This window comes from Parasteatoda tepidariorum, chromosome 6, assembly GCF_043381705.1.
Source record: "Parasteatoda tepidariorum isolate YZ-2023 chromosome 6, CAS_Ptep_4.0, whole genome shotgun sequence".
Lineage (NCBI taxonomy): Eukaryota > Metazoa > Arthropoda > Arachnida > Araneae > Theridiidae > Parasteatoda > Parasteatoda tepidariorum.
Genome location: NC_092209.1, coordinates 22,055,514 through 22,061,841, shown reverse-complemented (window position 1 = coordinate 22,061,841; position 6,328 = coordinate 22,055,514).

The following is a 6,328-nucleotide window of genomic DNA, read 5'->3' as shown; positions in this document are numbered from 1 at the left end:
ATTCCTCCGTAATCGCTGCCAAAGTTTATTTTTATTCAATGCTTTTGTTCTCTTGATTTCCTTTCGTATTTACTTTAAATGTTACCTTTTTTTTTAAATAATTTTATATTTTTCTTGTGAATATGCAAATTATTACCCTTCATAAACAAATAATATCGTTGTTATTGTTCCCGTGTTAGATGTTCTGATTTGTGTGACACAATACTTTATTTTCTTAAACAGAGATTATTCAATCCAACAATAGCACAATTTATTGAGAAAAAAAAAATCATGTAGCCAATTTAAAATCAGGATAAAGAATAGGGGGCTATCTGCTCCTTGATCGAAATTTAATTGGATTAATGAAGGAAGGTGAAATGGATTTAGCGTCAAACATTTTGTTCCAGGGATAGATATATTTTTGGTTTTAGCACGTTGAATGGGGATCACCGGTGATCGGCATTGAGTTTGTTCGTAGCGCCACAGGGGTCACCGGTGACCGGCAAAACCAAGATTATTAGAAACACATAATTCGACTAAATTTTTTATTTTTTTTATAGTATTATCGTTACTAAGATGGTTTAAAGAAATTAATGCAATATAGAACGCACCAAAATGCATTCAGACGCAGTGCATTCAAGACGTTGTGATCGAGCTCTGTGACTATGTCCTTCCAGCGATGAGCACGTGGAGGGAAGTGGCGGACTGAAAGATCCGTGCAGCGTTCTCTCGACCTCAACGAGAAATTCAACCTACTTAAGACAGAAAAGGAACGCAGTGAGTTTTTCGACAATTTCTTTGATCCATTTTCTGAAATTGATATTATGATTGAACAATCAGAAAAAAAACTCAAATGGCAGCAGGAAGATTGCAAACCACCATATATGGAGGAATATAAACTTATCGCCTTAAGGAAGAAAAGGAAAGAACTTTGTCCTGTGGAAACGACCATGTCCATAGAAACTGTAAAGACAGTACAAACAGTAACGCTTACGGAGTCTGCAGTAACAGTTACTTCCTGTGAGCCACAATTGGAAAATACTCAAATCGAGCTCACGGCAGACAAGCGCGTAGAAAAGGAGCCTGATATTCCTGCTTCTTCTCCCAAAAGACTGAAAGAGAAAAGGAAGAAAAGCCATAGCACCGGCAATACCCAGGAGCCTTCAACAACTTGCCCTGAAACTACGTCAGAGACAACTCACTCTAACCCTGAATCGACGGAGCCATCTCCACCGGCCAAACACACTTTCCTCCCGAGAAAACTTAAGTTTCTCGTGCGGGGACTTACTATAGACCACCGTACCGATGATCTTCGGAGAGATATTGACGAAAATGGTCGACAACCCATCAAAATTGAGCAACTGAGAAAGAGGTGTGGTGACGGATACAAGCCCCTCCCCCTTTTTCTAGTGATACTGCAAGATTCCCCAGAACATCGGGACTTTATTAACACAAAGTTTCTTCTATCTCATCCTGTCCAAATAGAGAAATTTCATGGAGGGCGTTACGCCATACAATGTTACAAATGTCAAAAATTTGGACACACTCAAAAATCATGTTCAAATGAGCCAGCATGCATGAAATGCGCAGGAGCGCATTTCACTTACCAATGTATGAAGCCTCTCTCCCTTCCTGCCAGGTGCATAAACTGCCAAGGCGATCACCCGGCCTGCTTTACGGGCTGTGGTGCTAGGCCGAAAAGACACCAGCGCACCTTCACGAGGAAACCTCAAGATGCCCCCAGCAATGTAGCTAGATTCCTGAACATTCTCAAAGAACTCCAGGAACTGTTGAATGACGAGAAAATAGTCGCTCTACTCATCTCCTTGCTCCCAACCCAAAAGATGTAGATATGGAGCCCCACCATCATGCCTGCTACACCTCACATGATTCCTTTCTTCATTTTTACCTCATTTCTGGTTCTATTCCGAGCCTACATCACATCTTTCCTATGTATGTTCCCGCCATGGGATATTTCAAGATAAATGGGAAAAGGGCCATTTAGGCCTCAGATGCCCAGTTCTACAACAACGAACGAACGAACGAACTGTTATTTCAAACACTAACTTCATTTTGTCCCCAAACTTTATTTTTGTCACGCATGTTTCTTACACTAATTTCAGGATGAATGGGAAAAGGGCCGTAATGGCTTCAGACGCCAGGTTCCACTTCAACGAACTTGCAGATATCTCATACTAAACCTTAATAAACTAACAAAATAATGTCTAATATTTTCAAATTTAGTTTCAAGTTACTTACCGTTTAGCCAGACGAGCGAGCCTTGCAAAATTAGGGTGGCATTCAACGTGTTAAATATTTGCTTCTTTGTTTTGCTAGTTTCATTAAATGTGATATTGCATAGATAAGAAGATATTGCAGTTTTTGTTGCAAAACAACGATTTATCGCTTTTTAACTCTTTCTATATCCCCTCTGCATCTTCAAAAGGCAACCCTATGAAATTTCAATTTCTTCAGCTTAATGTTTTGTAACCACATTATTTTATGATTGGTAATTATTGTTTAAAATTATTGCATTATGCATTTTTAAAGATTTAATGCTTACGTTAGTTACGCATTTTACAGAACTCGGAGTGCATATACCTCTAAACTTCTAGGAAATTTCCTTAGTTTCCTAAAACAGCTCTCAGGCTGTTAGAAAAGATAATTTATTATGTCTATCATTGCATAAAAATAATTTAAATAATTATACATTAAAAAATATATTAAAACAATATATTAAATAAATATTTTAAATAAATATATTAAATAAATATATTAAATAAATATATTAAATAAATATATTAAAGAGAGAATAGACGAATCTTCTATCATGTTCTAATGGATCAGAAAAATGTTATGAGAATTCTATTAATTTTAAAAATTCCTGCGTTATTTCAATATCAATTATAAATACTTTAGTAAGAACCTTAAATGTTAGATTGCATGAAATGTAAAAAACTAATATTTTTTTATTTACGATGGAAATATTAAAAAGTACAGACAAATTTTTTTCAATTGTATTCAGTTTTTAGCAATGTAAAATACAAAATAATAGTACTGAAAACAATACAACTTTAATATTTTCTCGATAAGTCTTTTTTAAAATTAAAGTATAATAAAAAATTATAAATAAATGCTTATTCCCAATTTTTCAACGGATTTTAATTTACGTGAATTTTTTTTCAATTTCAAGGGTTTCGTTGTATATAAAATAGGTAGAAAAATTTATTATATTTATTTTTCATATTTGCAATCTTTGTGATTTGACGATAGTGTCTTATCTCAGTTAAAATACATAGTAGAAAAACAAATGACTAACAATTGTTAAACATTAAGTAATTTTAATGTAGCTTCGATAAAAACTCCTATCACACTGATTGAAATAAACTATAGTTTTAATTTAATTAATTTTATTGATTATTGTAAAGGCATTTCTCCTGATTGTTTCATGTATATTTTAGTTTTTTTATTTTCTTCGTTTACAAACAAAGTGGTTGCCTTCGTTTTTTTTTTAAATTTTTAAATTTTTTTAAAATTTTATTTTAACAGCCGGTAACTAATGCAGTAACCAATTTACTTTAAGCTAGCAGACAATTTTTAATTTTTTTTATTTAAATCTAGCTCTAAACTTAATTTTAAAATTTTACTGTACCTTGAACATAAAACTGTCTAGTTTAAAAACTAAATATTGTTGCCTGTAGGAGGGTGCGAAATTTTCACTCCTGGCTGGCGAGTAAATGTAGTCTCATAAAATGTTGCTGTGCAACTACAATATTTTTTCTATAGTTTTGAGTTTTCTGTTAAAAAATAATAAAAATGGGGAGGAATAGTTTCAGACTGTAAGAGGTAGATTAATTTGATATGCAAAGATGTGCATCATAGAAAAGCTGCAATCTATGTCAATAGATGTGTCAACATCTCTGCATGTTTTCGACGTCTTAGGTTGTCTTTACAAATAAACAATACCCTAAGTTTAAAAGTGCGAGAAAATGTTACTATTGGGCAGGGCAGCCTGGTTTTCAGGGCGCTGGACTCACGTTCGTGTTAACAATATTTTGAATCCTTCCGGCCGAATAGTGCACATTAAATCTGCCAAGTCACAAAGTCCTCCATGATCCCATAATAGCACTGGGGACACTGAATCAGAGATTGATCCTTCTCTGCTTCAGATCAAAATTATGACTTGTGGATGAATGAATGAATATATGAATGGGTCCACCTTATAAGCGAGTGTAACGCATAGGCGTGGCAGAACTCTTCTTGGCCAGAAATGAGCCACTCGAAAATACAAACAGTCGCACCCTTAATGACCTTAAACAACAACAAAGTAACTCTTTATGCATTTAAATCCAAATTTCATTAAATAAGTGAATGTTGTAAGGTGCATGGGCCATTATATTCGCTTCAATAACATTGACTCAGATACTGGAAAAATTTAACAGTGGCGAATGTTCAGCAAGATAATCGGAAATGCCTATAATTATAACTTTTTTGGGCTATTCAAAAAGTGATCACAGCTTTCAAGACGAGAGGTTTCAGCTGTTACAATAGACTTACAGGGCTGCCAAATTTCAACACTTTTTGTAAAAAATTATACTAGTGGCAGCTACGTTAATGTTTTAATGTATTATTTTGTTATTCATATAAACTTATTTTCGAGACCATTACATAATAATGATTTAAAAGTTCAGATGCCCCACAACATTGTTCTAGCTATCTCTTGGTGTGGCATAAAAAATGTTGTCAAAATATTCTGAAAGTTTTGGTTTTTAAAAGTATATTACTATATGAAATATTTTGCGAAATAAGTAGTAGTTGGTCGGCATAAACTTAGGGCAACATACAGAAAGTTCTGAAGACTGAGAAACTTGGTGATTTGTTCAGAATCAGCGATGCCAACTTGCTCCGCTTTGTAAAAATAATATTTTCTAGTGGTAACGAAATTCAAAATATTTTTTGCTAATTTTTTTTTTCATTTTATGTAATTTTTTCCCCACTACATATTCAAAATTCAAAGTGTAACCTTATTAAGAAATGCAACTTAATTGTATTAATTTTCTGGTTACTGTAAGGAGTAGGCATAAATGTCCTAATTCTACAAGTTTTGCTATTTAATTTGCTACGAATTTGTTGACATTTTTGCAGAGAGCTGGCAGCCCTGCAGAATAAAAATGGACCCTCCCTTCCCAAAGGAGATTCTTGTTAGGCCTGCGCTTCATTTATACAGGGCAGGCCTTCCAACTTAATACACTATTTGAGAAAATTTCTTTCTAGTGGAACAGTTCATGTTTTTACATATTATTCTTTATTTTGTAAATATTTATTTAAAGTTATTTCAACGTTTAAATGAGTCTTTGTTCCAGATCTCCAATGTTAAGACTTTTGAAATGTTGGCAAAATTTTTATTAAAAATTCTGAAAGCTTTAGTTTTTAATTGTATACCACTGTATGAAATATTTTGCCGAAGTAGTAGTAATTGGTCATGGAATTGGTAGTACGAGGAAGCGCTTAATCTTTTCGATAGTTCCACTTTCTTAATAATTTTCGCAGTGAGATTTTTCGTATTGAATTGAAATTAAAATCGTTTTCTGCAATTTCAATTTTATTGGTGTTCCCGTTGAATGTCAAAACAGTTATGATGCATTCAGAGAGTGAGTCCGAAGACAGTGAATCTATGAGTGAGTTCTAATTTATCAAGTGAAAATTATTTCTAAATTTTTTTTACCCAATTTTAATAACCATCTTATGCTGATATTTAAATTCAACAGTTTAAAGCGAGAGAGTTAATAAATATACTATATCAGTGTTTTTTTTTCTCTTTCTTTTTTTTTAAAAATAAAACTTATGTGCAGTGCAGAGAAAACTAGAAATCAGTGGAAAAGACATCACATATTTCTCAGCCAATATGTCAAGTAAGAAACTGCTTACTGACAATAAATATTTTACATTTTCGAATTTTGGATAGAACATGTATTGTTAGTGTGAATTTGGCATATTATATTTGGCATAGCTTCTGAATTATAATTAGTAAAAGAAAAAAAAAACTATTTATTCAAGCATTAATTGAATAAAGACAAACCATGGAAAAAAATTTCAATTTTAATGATAAGTATATGTGAGTTTAGTAATGCATTTAATTTTTATTAAACAGTTATATTTTAATCAACTGCTTTAAAAATTGCAGTAATTAAAAAAAAGTTACTATTTATTGACTTCTGCATCAAATTTATTTTCTTCGCATTTTGAGTTTCGTTTTTGCTTTATGCATGGATTCATTATATTGATTCCAAAAACCAATGCTTGTCAATTTTTTAACTGCAAGACAAAGTTTTTGAAATTTAAAATTGAT